This window comes from Podarcis filfolensis (genome assembly GCF_964270895.1).
Source record: "Podarcis filfolensis genome assembly, chromosome: 12".
Classification (NCBI taxonomy): Eukaryota; Metazoa; Chordata; class Lepidosauria; order Squamata; family Lacertidae; genus Podarcis; species Podarcis filfolensis.
The window spans coordinates 44,820,030-44,834,090 of record NC_139614.1 but is presented as its reverse complement, the minus strand read 5'-3'; the positions used below and the strand labels follow the sequence as shown (position 1 = coordinate 44,834,090).

The following is a 14,061-nucleotide window of genomic DNA, read 5'->3' as shown; positions in this document are numbered from 1 at the left end:
TTCTTTTCTTTTTTCAATAGTTGGGAGAAGCAGTGCTCTTGAATTGCTCTCTCTCCCTTTAACCCGGCATAATAAAGCGAGGGGCGGAAAGAAAAAAGAAGCCAACGGCAACTCCACCCGACGCCGCTAGAGTTCTCCTTCTCCCAAAGATCCGCGGCTTCGTTCTTTTAAACCCTGTTTACCCCCAGAAAGCTGGAAGTGTGGACAGACAGGGAGAGAAGAGAGAGAGAAAAATTCAGACACAATAAAACTCCGATGGGGGGAAGAAATATGTAGGAGGAGGAGGAGAGGAGGAAGGAGGCAGCAGCCTTGGGGGAAGAGAGGATTGAAAAGTTTCGCCTGGGTTAACTTCTCCTCTTCTTCTCCTTCCCTCTCCTTTTGCAGCCACAGAAAGAGCAGCAGCCCAGAGCACAAGGTGAGAGAGACGCTCTTCGGTCTGGGGAGGAGGAGGAGGAGAGCAAAGGGGGGCGATTGTGGGGGGAGAGAGAGAGAAAGAGAGGCACGACTTTGAAATTTACAGCCCTGTGGGAGAGATTAGGATGTGCGCCTTTCTGGGAGAGATTAGGGTGGGTGGCTGGGTTAGGGAGGCGAGGGGAAGGCAGCGTCTCCGGCGTCTTCTTTTTTCTTTTTAAATATATGATGGAGGATTATAAACATGGCGCCTTAAAAAAAAGAGAGAGAGAGAACGAGAGAGAAAGAAACCTCTACAAAATCATGTACACACCCGAGCCCACAAGAGGAAAGGGTTTTGCTTTTATTTTTTTTGTAATGGGGGGCGATTGAGCCTGCGTAACATGCCCCTTTCTGTATGTATATATGCGTGCAGTGCACAGATGAGATACATGCAGCACATATAAGGTCTCAAATGCGTGTGCGTGGAGATCGCGGCTGCAAATAATAATAATAATAGTAATTGGTGGCGCCCACTGGTTTGGTATTTTTCGTCTTCTTCCCTGAATCGTTTGGTGTTTTTTTTTTGTCGTGCAAAACAAGAATACGGGGCGGGAATGCATTGGTCGCCGATTTTATCATCCATAACAATTCTCTCTACCCCCCACCCCAACACACCCTGTTGGGGTCTTAACGATTTTTAAGAGGATGGGGGTTTTCTAGCCCGTATTAAAAGTTGCATCTGCTGTACCTGCGGGTAAGGTGGGGAAGGGGCTTCGCGGGGCAGAGGCGGAGAGTCTGGGAGAGGAAAAAAGGTGTGCGCGCGTGTGAGACAAGCGGGGAGCGGCGGCGGCGGCGAGGGTGGTGGGAATTACTTTCCGGTTGCGGCCTGCCCAGAACCGTGGAGCCGGGGCCTCGAGTGGCTGGGCACGCCGGGCAAGGCGCAACCCTCCCCGGCCGCAACCTTTCTCCCCTTCCCCTCCCCTGCACGGTTGGGCCTCCCAGACGGAAGACGCCTGTTTGCTTCCCTGCGCGTCCCTCCCTCCTCTCCCATCTCGTCTGGCTGTGGCTGCTTTTGGAGGCAGGTTTGGAGCGAGTAATGGTAGGGGCTGGGTGGGGTGGGGTGGGGTGGGAAGAAGAAGGGGAAGCTTTCCCCATAGGGAAAGTCAAGGTGGGAGGAGACGGGGCTGCTTGAAAGCCCTCCTGCCCCACAACACCGGGGGAGGGGCCTACCCACGCCCACTTCCCCCCTCCCCAAAAAAGAAAGGTGAGGGGAGACGGTGGGTTGGGTCTCTCTGCCTGGCCCTCCTTGGTGAGGAATAATAGGGCAGGTTTTACCCTTCAGACAAGGAAAAGGGTGGGAAGGTTATGCTCGTTGTTGTTAGGGGTGGACAAGGCTTAAGAATAGCTGGCCCCCTCCCCAAAAAAAGACCTCCCCCCCTGTGGGGTAAGGCAGTGCATGAGGGTTATTTTGGGTGAAACTGACTCTCCCCAAATGGGAAAGGTTGATGCAGGAATGCCCTGCATTGTCAGGCCTACAGGATGTGGGTGTTTGCCAAAAAGAGAGGGAGATAAATGCACAGGTTATTACTTGATTTCCCTCCCCAAAAGGTTTTTTTTTATTATTTAAAAAAACACAATAACATAAAGGTTAATGGCAGTGCTATTTTTCTAGAAAACAAGGTGCTGGAACTCTCCTTGAACACCTCCCTTGTTCTCTAGAATGGCAGTGTTGCCAGAACTGAGTTCTGGCGAGTTCTGGTTAAAAAAAAAGCCCTGGTTAATGGGTACATATTCGGGAGAACATAATGTTCATAAGTTTTGACTTCTTAAGGCTAATGGTGTCCTCGCTGCAAGGGTTGTGAAGGAGTGTTTGAAGCTCAAATGGGGATTTCCCTCACCCTTTCAATCAAGTTTTGATGGATTCTGAACTGAGTTGTTTAACTGGTCGCTTCATGTTAACATGGTGTACATCCCTTTTAATGGATGAAGGATTGTTTCTGGTCTACTGGAGTTCTTCACTGCTTTTTATTCCAAATTAATGTAGTGTAGGTCTTCTTTCTTCAAGGCTGCTGGTTTGTGTAACTTGGTGGCTGGGGTTTGTCCCTGTTGCACAAAACGTAAGCGTGCAAAGGCTTCCCCGATGTGTTGCAAGGATAAGGTTGTGCCATCAACACAGGAAGGGGGAATTTAGACTGTGGGGTGAAATGTGGTCCTCCAGGCCTTTCTGTCAGGCCCTCAGGACTCTCCCTAGACCACACCTCTCAACAACCTTGCTCTGCCTGCCTTGAACTTTACTAATGCTTGCCCAGTTGGAGGATAAAGAGGGATGTGTGTGAGCATTTGTAGAAAGAAGCATACTGTACAAGGCAACATTGAATGGTCAGTGGCCCTAGCCAGCTTTTGCGTGTGGCCCCCTAGAAGGGAATGCGGACTTCGAGTTGAAAAAGGATCCCCACCCCATTCTAACAGTTGAGTAGTTATGCTGGCATGCTGTTGTATCATGTTATGCTCTCTCAGTGCTCCTCTAAAGTGAATAATGGCCTAATGCGTCTAAATGTTTAATGAGATGGTAAATATATTTATTACTTTTTTATTCCATCTTTGCTTTGTGTAGCCAAAGGCGGCATACATGGAGTTTCCAGGTAGTTGATCAAATCTGGGCCTGTTTAGTTTCAGCAGCACTGCTTCAAAATGTGCCTTCAAGAGCTCTGGTGTCTTGTTTTGTTTTCTCTGTGGGTTTGTGAAGCCATCACACATCTCCCTCCAGAGACATTCTTTTCTCTAGCCCTGTCCTACAACTAATTATGTGTCCTCTGATGAGGCATTTCCTACTATAACATCTCCTTCATAGTGTAGCTTGAGTAGAAAGGTAAAAAAACCCCGAAAACCATACTGAAATAAATCTGTTAGATGTTTTAATCCCAAATCCTATATTCCACCAATGAAATGCCACATTGTAAAAAAGCTACTCTGTGTAACCCCCCCTGAAAAACTTAATGAATCATAATAAAACAAAACATTGAGGAAATTGGTCCTGCTGCATCTTTAAGCATTGAAAACATATTTTTTAAAAGATTTCAATACATTAAATATAGATCCCACCCACCCATTTTAGTTGTATTTCCAAAATAATGAATCATGCATATTCTGCTGCCACAGCAGTATAAGAATCTGGATCAGGAGATTGCTTCTCTTCCATGAAAACCTAATTATTTTTGTTTCGCCCATTGCTCAAATTCCAGCATTTAAATTCCCATAATATTTATTATTTTAAACTGTTCCATAAACAAGTAATGAATAGGGTGGAATTTGCAGCACAGAAATACAGCAGGTTATGTTGTATTATCATATCAAAATATGATATATGAAATATGAAGCACTCCACAGCTGTGGAGTTTCATTATATTCTGTGGTGTCTTTATATGCTGGGGTCCCATAAAGCATGAACATAAAGAACATATATGTGACACCCCTTACTTTAGGATGCATCTCATATTGCAGGGCATCTGACAGCATTGAGAGAATTTAGCAATTTCAGCCAGATCCTGACTTCATGACTCCATCACCAGCAGGATAACATATTTGTATTTTGTGATACTTAATCCGGTATAATTACCGTATTTTTCCGTGTATAAGACTAGGGTTGTTTTTTTAACCAAAAAAATAGGTTTAAAATTGGGGCTCATCTTATGCACGGGTGGTGCTGAGGGGTGTTTTCTTAATTTGGAGTCCCCCAAAATAGGGGGCATCTTATACATGGGGGCATCTTATACATGGAAAAATACGGTTATTCACCACACTTCCTTCCATTCACTAATACAGAAAATGTAGATAGCCCATAACCCTTATTGGAAAGATGTACATATTTTTAAGGGGTATCTTATTGCCAACTTTTATGCTGTTTGTATTAGTGGTAATCAGCCCTGCCTCCAAATTGTGCTCTATGAAGAGTTAGTTGTTGTTTATACCCAGCTTGGGGATATCCTAATAATTCTGTAATTCCTAATTTCTATGGAGAACTCAAATTTTATTCAGGTGGGGGATTTTAGGGATTTCCTTTTATATTGCCATTTCAAATGACGTACATATAAACAATGATAACCAGGCACTACAGGCCTTGATCTTTCTGTCTGGTTGCACAATACTCTTCAGAAACAGATTACTTTCTGTTTCTTTATGAGGAATGTCACATAAATGGCAGAAGATATGACAGCTGTGGCTTTAGAGTTTGGTCTGTTTCTAAAATAACTTGGACAGCACAAGCCTTGGTAGAACACTGAGCTGCAAATTTTATATTACACTTTTCCATGTGCAAAATCCTTTACTATCCTTAACCTCATTTACTATCACAATAATCCTGGAACCTAGGTTAGACAGAGAGATGACAGAGAGGACCACCTATTGACTTTTGTGGTTGGAACAGGAATTTGGAGTGGGATTCAGTTTTTTAACAGCGCCCCACGGCAACTCGCAACAACCTGCTTTTAGATAACATTTTTTACAACGTGGCATAATGCAAGTGTTCTATAGAACATTAAAAAAAAAACAACCTCTGAGTGGTAGGATTCCGTAATCAGGAACAAAGTGTTGCATCACTGTCTGTTTTATTGTGTTTTAAATATATTGTGAGCTGCCTTGAGGACTTTGGTTGGTAGAAGGGGCATAAATAGTCCTAAATAAACAAATAAAATGAAGGAGAGACAAGATTATTCTGAAGGAGAGTCAACGTTATTTTTCAGAACGCAACAGAAATTTGGGAGGGCAGGAGCATTAGAATGGAAAACTTGGAAGTCCGTATTGTTCAGCCTGGGAAATAGGAGAGATACCACTAAGACAGTTGGAGAGGTGGAAGTGCCCTCGGCCCAGATGTTATTTACGCAAAAGGTTCCAGGTTAAATTTCTGGCATTTCCATTTAAAAACGACCTTGGAGACTTGCTGCTGTGTCTAGGAATACAACCCTTATTTCTATATTGTCTAACACAGAGTAACATCTATAAGCAGTTACATCTTTGTAAGGATTTTGTTAGAAGTCTCCTTGTTCACCCTTCAGTCTTTCTCAGCGCTAAAGTTGGGCTATATTTATGCTGGGCTTGGGGTAATAAGCATTTTGAATTCTTAGTTCTCAATGTTAGGCGTTCCTTTATTCAGCCATAACATATATAATAGCTGTGTCAGTGTGCTAGGTGTGGGGTTATTTGGGGGCAGCTTTACAGCAGAAGATTAAATCAGAACTCTCAAAAGAACTCTGAGCACAAGCCAATTTTATATTAGTGTAAGGAATGCACTAGAATAGATTAAACCAGATTAATGTTCGCAAATGGATGATAACCGAAAGTATGGAAATGAGTAAATGTTGGAGCGGAATGAAATTGGGCCAGGCAACAGTGTAAATGGTTATACGTAAGGTGCTTTTGGAGAAATCAGTAATGCAGTATTTCATTGTATTTTTTTCTGGCGCAGTTTTGTTAGCAAAACAAAGCAGTACGCCCTTTCCGGCACTAGGGCCTTGGAAATGCTTTCTTGTTTAAGAACAACAGAATTGCTTGATTATGGGTCTTCCATAAATCAGTTGTTTTGCAGAAGTAGAAATGGCACTCGTTTAAGAAACACTAATTGATTAAATGGCATTAAAATATAGAAACTGCCAGTAAATCAGATATTGATGTGTTATGGTGTAGGGCAATGTTACTTTGCATTTTGACCTTCTAGGTTAATCATCCCGCAGGTCAGATAGCAAGACAGAAGAAAGGGAGATCTTTTCACTTCTAAGAAATCTTCTTTTGTTTAATTTTAAGCATTGTTCGATTTGCTTTTCAGAAAAATTGAGACGAGTAGGTCTGAGGGTAACAAAAGTCAACTAGTAGTTAGTTCATTTTTCATTAATCACAAAAGTCCAGGCTTCTCTCATCAGCCATTTGGAGCATATACTGGTGTTTTAAGGGAATGCAAAAAAAAAAAATCTGTCTCTTTTATATGAGCTTAACATACAGTCGGTTTCATAGGCTTCCATTTTATGCATGTATTGAGAGCTAAATAAATATTTGTTAATTTGCCTGGAAATGTTTATGGGGGACCTTACGGTTTGCAAAGTGAGAACGCTGCAGAATATTTCACACTTTAGGACATTCTGTTTCCTGTTGATCTGTTACTTTATTATAATTTTGGTTGGTCTGTGAATCAACACTTATCTCTTATCCTTATTGGTATGTGTTGGATTTCTTAGGGTTTATTTATTCAGTGTGTCTTTATTATATTGGAAGCTAATTGCCTACTGCCATGGTGGCTTGTTAGAAAATATGTAGCATCTCTCCAATTAATGGCTATTTTAATTTAAAAAACACACACAAACCAAACCCATCAACAAGTGGTTTAAACTTAACACAAATTAAACATGAACACTATAGAACAACCATGACACTTGATTGGAAATAATCATAGTTGTTTGTACCACAAATATAATTTGTACCGTGGCTTAATGCTCCATAAACCCTTATCCATTGTTCATGTTGGTGCCTTCACATTTCTATAATTTTACGAATGCTTGGAACGGCTGCTAGTTTCATTCTTTAATAATTAGCATAGTTGCATATTATTATTATTAATTTTATTTAGTGATACACGTTCCATGCTTGAAGCTAAGCAAGTGTAAGTCAGTGCACAGATGGGAGACTGCAGAGAAACTTTGTGTACACCACCTTGAGTTCTTTGGAAGCCAGTGGAATAGAAATGAAATAAGTAAAATAAACGGTGGAATTCTGCAAACTGTTTATCCGTGTAAAAGTACATGAGAAGGAAGCCAGAACTCTGAGAGTAAACACTTCCCCCAAAAAGAACCACAGAGCTCCTGGAAGCTGGGAAGGTGACATGTATGCTGATGCCATGGTATAATAGCACTTGTACTTAATGTATTTCTGTAAGATTCTGGATAAGTAGATACTTTTCAAAGGGTGTAAGCTTTCTGTTCTATAGATCACATAGAATTGTGTTGTAAAATCTACATTAAATATATATATCTATATATCTCTATATCTATCTCGCTGGGGGAAAGTCTGTGCCATGACATTCTGCTCCCTCAAATTCAGAAAATGTATTAAAACTGTCACTGAATAAACACCCCACCAAACAAAAATCCTTAATATGCACTCATCTCACGTGTCTCTTATTCCTTCTTTGTTTATCCATGCAAGTATTACCTCCCAGCTCAGCCTTGCTCTTGCCTATTTAGGATGTGCATAATTTCATGTGAAATTAAGAAGAACAAATTCCTCTGAGATTGTAAAAATCCATTTTCTTTTCAAAGTACTGCCTTTACAATGTGCAATAATGCCACTATCTATCTATCTATCTATCTATCTATCTATCTATCTATCTATGGCACTACACAAGTTATTTGACAAATAGTCCTGGGAAATTGTTCAGCTCAGGGATACCACCCATAAGCGACAATATGGGGCTAAATGCACAGTTGCTTGTTGATGGTACTAAGTAGGGAACTATACTGAGGTCAGTTCATTCCCTCTTTTCCAGGACCTGGTTAATATTTATTTATTACATTTATACATCACTTTTATTCCATCATGGAACTCATAGGGCTCCCATGGCCAGACCAAGACCTGCAGAGCTTCTGCTCCTTTGATGCCTCATCTGCTTTTGGACCATTCCCTGGAACTAAGAATGAGCAAGGAATATCAGTTCTCTAACTTACTACTACAGTGTTCCAGTGACAGATATATTGGTGGTGGGAATCTTGAGTTTCTTGAGTTTCACGTCAGCTACCATCTTGATGAGAAGTGCTGGATTGCAACAAGTTCCATGAACTCCAGTTCTGCTCCCAAATTTATCTTCCCCGTAGGTTTGAGAACTTTGGTTTGTTTTGTGTCTCCAAGCCTTCTTTATTTGAATGAGTGTGTCCCTGTCTCTTGAAAAAATCCTTGCTTGCTGTACTACACTTTTGCTTCCTTCCATTCAGCAAAGGAGAAAGGAAAGAGACAGGGAGTTTCTCATTTATTAGATTTATACAGTATACTGCCTTTTGTCTGAAGATCTCAGAGCGGTTCACTAGATAAAAATACAGGATGAAAGCACAAAATAAATAGTTAAAAACAAAACATTGACCATCGGTTAAGGCAAAACAACAACAACACCATAGTAGGTGTTTTCTGCTGTTAAGCATCATGTGCTCGATGACAATGAACGCAACAGCATGCCCAAATGTATGTATAAAGTTGTCCAATAGGCAAGTCTATTAGCCCCAAGCATCTTAGAAGCAGAATGAGACAGAAGCAACTGCAAGGCCAACACTGTGCCCTGTCTGACAGTGCAGAAGGTTTTGTTTCCTCCTTGTTTCCATCAGCCACTTTGACCTTTACACTTGCCTTTCAGCAAAGAGATGCTTAATTGATATAACTGACAGCTTTAAAAATTGGCATGTTGTTCTGCAGTGAGCACTGAATAGGTCCAGGTGGTAGCTGCGGTGGCCTCTGTTGAGACGAGTTTAATTTTCAGTTCAGTATGTAATTGATACATCAGATTTCAAAATGGTTCCAGTCACAGTGGTTTACATGTGTAAGCACTCGGGAGATAAGGCGTCGTGGTAGGTGGAGCTAAGCTGAAAACAAGCAGTGGCTTGACCAGTCCTAGAAAAACACAATTTGAGATTGCAAGGAGGAAGGACTGACAAATGTAAGCATGTATTTCTGCCATGTAAACAGCATTGGTGTAGCCTTGAAAATCATTTAGGGGGTAAGTCATCCAGTGTCCTCCTTCATTCACCTGCCCAGCTTTGACTGGTGAAGTACTGGTTCTTTGAGACAGGGAGAGAGATGGTGCCTTGGTAGATGTTGGCCATGCTGTTTTCATGCTTGGGAAGAGGTGGGCAGGCAAAAGGGTCTGTAGAAGAAGGGGTAGAAAAAGCAAAGACCTGGAAAAGCAGGGTGCAGGCATTTGAGAAGGCAGTAGCTGATGAGGGTGGAGACATAGGAAATGAGAGCTGGGACTTGAAAGTTGACAAAATGCAGCTGTCTAAAGGAAGAGTTGTAGGGACGCGGGTGGTGCTGTGGGTTAAACCACAGAGCCTAGGACTTGCCAATCAGAAGGTTGGCGGTTCGAATCCCCGCGACGGGGTGAGCTCCCGTTGCTCGTTCCCTGCTCCTGCCAACCTAGCAGTTCGAAAGCACATCAAAGTGCAAGTAGATAAATAGGTACCACTCCAGTGGGAAGGTAAACGGTGTTTCTGTGCGCTGCTCTGGTTTGCCAGAAGCGGCTTAGTCATGCTGGCCACATGACCCGGAAGCTGTACGCCGGCTCCCTCGGCCAATAAAGCGAGATGAGCACCGCAATCCCAGAGTCGGTCACAACTGGACCTAATGGTCAGGGGTCCCTTTACCTTTAAAGGAAGAGTAGATGCATACAAGAAATGTGAGAGGGAAAGGAAAACTGAGAGAGACAAAGAACAGAAAGGAGAGGTGCACACTGACCACGTGATATGAGATTAGAACATACAAATTTGAAATAATAATCAAATCTTACGGATCCAGGCACAAGGAAACATTCGAATTACAAAAAGGGAGCCCCAAGAGCACTGGATATATTCAATTGTTGAGCAGCAGAACTGCCGAGACTATTGGGAGTAATGAATACCTCTGAATAAGGACCTAGTTGCTGGATCAGATCAAAGGTCCATCTGGTCTAGCATTGCATCCTGCAGTGGCCAGCCAGATGCTTTCAAGGAGACCACAAGCAGTGCGTGGAGGCAACAGCCTTCCCTTCCTGATTACCCACAGCAGGAACTGATAGCTAGACACACACACAAGCTCCAAACCTGGTGGTTGTATTTTGCTGTTGTGGCTGATTGGCCACCCTGTCATCATGCCATCCAAGCCAGTGATCAGCATTGCATCTTGTGGCACTGGTTTCTAAACTGTCATTGTACATTCTGTGAAGTTGTACATTTTGTCCTTTATCTGCTGCCAGTCAATCTTTGTGGAGCTGTAGTATTATAGCTCGGAACACAGAGTAGTAGGGCTTTAATCTGTTTAATCTGTAGACTAATCTGAATCAACTAAAGCTTTAGTTGATTAATTGGTTGGAGAGAAATTTTAATCCGTGGGTTGGTAAATGAATGGTATACATCTTTTGTATCTGTTGGGGTTATTGTATGTTGCTGTGAAATAAAATGAAAATACTTAAGATGTTTTTTCCTCATAACCATAAGTACTACCTTTGTTAAGTTACACTATACTTTTCTCATTATCTCCTAAAAACACTAGTAGAAGTTTCATACAGCACAAATGAATATAAACACAATGGATTAATTGGTTAAAAGGCAGATAATTAATCAGCTAAACATTCTTTAATTTGTTGACAACCATACCAAATCTCACTGCTGTGAAAGAGATGTGGAGTCGCTTAGGAACCCTGAGCAACACTGAATTGGTAGTTGGTAACCTGCCTTGAAACCTTGTGAAAGAATAACCTAACAAATGTACCTATTATACGTTTTTATTATACTGTACTGCACTTGTGGTAATGAAGCATGATTGGCTGAATTGGTTCAGTGACATCGAATAAATAGCTTGCAGTCCAGCTTCTGTGAGAGAAGGGAAAGTTGTCCGTATGGCTGGGATTCAAATGTAACACAAGGAGGAATTGGGCAAAGGCTCCAGAAATATAATGATCAGGGAGACCAGGAACAAGGACGCTGAAGGCAGAATAGGCAGTGGACTGAGAAAGAGGACCCTATGGCTAGAGCTGGGGGAATTGGATTTGAGAAAAAGAGAAGTGCTGCCACAAAGGGCTAATAAGAGAATTGGTTCTGAAGAAACTCACAGTGCTCTTTGCTAAGGGAAGAGAAATCCTAGAAGAGCTGGCCAAGAGACAGTGGCTAAAGGAAGTTGAGCAAAGTAGGGAATGATCTGTAAAACAGGAACCAGAGGAAGCAATGCGTTGTAGAGATAGGGAGTTGAAGAGGGGGACAAGCCAAGGGGAAAGTACCACTGCTGCTGGGAACTATTTAGAGCCCATAAACAGTCCATGTTGGGTGGTAGTGGTGGGGACGAATATTTTATTTATATATGTGTGTGTGTGTGTGTGTGTGTGTGTGTGCCCTTTTAAAACATTCCAGTCCTGTGTCTAACCCAGCAATCAAAACCTCTGATCCACCATGCTGGAGGGGGTCTAAATGAGACGGGTGGACACTAGCCCAGCCTAGATCTGTTGACTTCTGATGGGGGTACGACAGCTTGCATGGCGAAGAGGGTTTTTTTAATAATCCTTCCACCATGGCTTTTGCAAGTGGAACAGCTGTTGACGTAACAGTGGCTAATTAAGCCCCCGCTGCTGCCTGCTAGGGGTTAGAGGTGTCCCATTAGTCTGCTATCAAGGACTATTTTTCAGTCACTGTTACCACCAGATAGTTGAGTTCTCTGAATGCCCTGAAACAGGTGGGGAACTTTTGACCCTCCAGATGCGGCAGAAGTGCAACTCACATCAGCCCCTGAAAACATGGCCAGCTGCCAGGAATGTTGGGAGTTGTAGTTCAGTAACATCTGGAGGGGCAAAGGTTTCCCCACCCTCACCCTAAAACAAGCATGAGACGTGGTGAAAAACTGCTTCTGTGTTTTCCTTGCATGAAAATGTTTTTTGTACTGTGGGTGCAAAATAGATACCTATTTCAGACCAAACACTTTATGAAACATGTTTCTTTATTATAGAGTAAGAAGTGTATAAAACATCAAAATGCACTGGGACTATTTATCAACATACTTGCTGTGTACGTATTTCCCCCCAACTGTGTCTCTGACTTGTGTTTGCTCATATACCTTGTTGCTCTGAAGGAGGCCCTAGATTTTTTTTAGTTGTTTTAAGAAGCATCAAACCGTTCCGTGTGCAACTTGGTTTGGAATGAAAATTTGGGGAGGTTGGGGCCATGTCTTAGTTCCCACAGTTGCATATTTTGCTTGGCTTGACACAGCACTGAGCACCCAAGTTCTGCCTGAGAAGATACGTCAACTACAATTATCCACCCCGAACCTCTAGGCAATTCTTTTAAGGCCCCAAACTGTTCTGAGTATTTTATGGGTTAAAAACCATGACCTTGAACGCAAATGGCTATTCTTCAAGAAGCTTTAGGAGAGAACAAATTCAACAATGATATTTAAGCATTCCTCTGGGAAATTACCTTTGTTCCCAGTCACAACAGATAGCTGTTACCCTGTGCCTGGGAGAAAAGGGGCTCAGGCAGACAGGACGAAATCACCATAACACATAATAGGTTTCACATGTTCCCAGACTCTGTATTTTGCTGTTCCACTTTTAAGGGGAGCAAGTCACGGACCTTTGGAGTTACTATACAGGTATTTCTTCCTTGTTCTTTTTTAAATTTTTGGTTGTATATCATTTAGGATTGGGACAGAAATTGTAAGGAGCGTGAATCGATCATACCTGTGCCAGTTACTTTATTAGCTCAGAGAAAAGAAATGAGCGAGAAGGCAATTGTGATTCCTATAATAATTGAGTGAAAAATGTTGAAGCTGTACCTAAGGTTAAAGGAAGTACAAACCTTTAAAACGCCTCCTATTCGCAAACTGCCTTAAATCTTATCTCCTCTATCTCTTTGGGGTTTTGCTAGGCTCGTCAAACAAGTTTGCGCAGCCACAAGTTAATCCTGCTCTGGTACAGCAGCAAGAATATGCTTTGCTGCTGGGCTATACAAAGTCCAGTGGCAAAGTTGAGGTCCCTTTTGGTGACAGTAACAATGCTTCTTAGAAACAACTTTTTATTTGAAAACAGGAGGAAAGGGACATCCTCTGTGCCCTGTTCCATTTCTTCACTGGCAAATCAGGTACCTTGGGAAAAAGGAGATTCAGTGGTACTTGTTAGATTTGAGCAAGGTTTGGGGTTTTCCCTCTTCTTTTGAAGTTGACTTTTATGAATGTAGACAGGTTGCTCTTAGGGGTGTTGTACTAACTGCTTAGAAGCAAATAACAATTGGTGGATCTTGAAACAGGAGATACCCTTTAGTAGTCAACAGTTTTGGCTGTTTTCCACGATAGGAAAATCTAATACAGGGGTAGGCAACCTAAAGCCAGATGTGGCCCAATCACCTTCTCAATGTGGCCTGCGGATGGTCCTGGAATCAGTGTGTTTTTACATGAGTAGATTGTGTCCTTTTATTTAAAATGCATCTCTGGGTTATTTGTGGGGCATAGGAATTTATCCATATTTTTTTTCAAAACATAGTCCGGCCCACCACATGGTCTGAGACTGAAAAAGGTTGCTGACCCCCGATCTAATAATTCAAAACCCACAGAATTTTCAGGTATTGCATTTATGATTAGTTGGATGAGACGTAACCAGGCAACTTAAAGGGGAGAGAAGGAAATGTTAACAAACATTAGCAAACATACTCACCCCTTTGTCCTCCCAGATGTTACATTAGATGATTACCAAAGAACTGCATTAAGCGATGAGTGATATCACAAAGAATTCTTCATTAATGCCCCGTTTTGCCCATAGCAAACAGAGACGTTTCCCATTGTTGGTGCCTTTTTTCACAGAATCATAGAATTGTAGAGTTGGAAGGGACCCTGAGGGTCATCTAGCTCAACCCCCTGCATGCAGGACCCTGCCCCCCATGTGGGGCCTGAACCTACAACACTGAGATTAAG

General features: G+C 42.3%; 1 protein-coding gene and 1 long non-coding RNA gene across 26 annotated transcripts in view; one reads left to right on the top strand and one right to left on the bottom strand.

Annotated features, from left to right (window-relative positions):
• The window catches only part of LOC310746305, a 163,912-nt gene that overhangs the window by 136,405 nt on the left and 13,446 nt on the right, over positions 1 to 14,061 (bottom strand). The window lies entirely within an intron of this gene.
• ZMYND11 (zinc finger MYND-type containing 11) overlaps positions 125 to 14,061 on the top strand; it is a 101,314-nt gene continuing 87,377 nt past the window's right edge. For 6 of the 25 annotated variants that reach the window (XM_083579640.1, XM_083579654.1, XM_083579648.1 and 3 more), the window contains exon 1: positions 160 to 415. The gene's annotated coding sequence lies outside the window, so the exon portion shown is untranslated. Of the gene's footprint in view, positions 416 to 1,026; positions 1,148 to 1,429; positions 1,472 to 9,117; positions 9,137 to 13,091; positions 13,236 to 14,061 lie in introns of those variants that run through there. The other 19 variants (XM_083579649.1, XM_083579634.1, XM_083579642.1 and 16 more) reach the window with 10 other exon arrangements.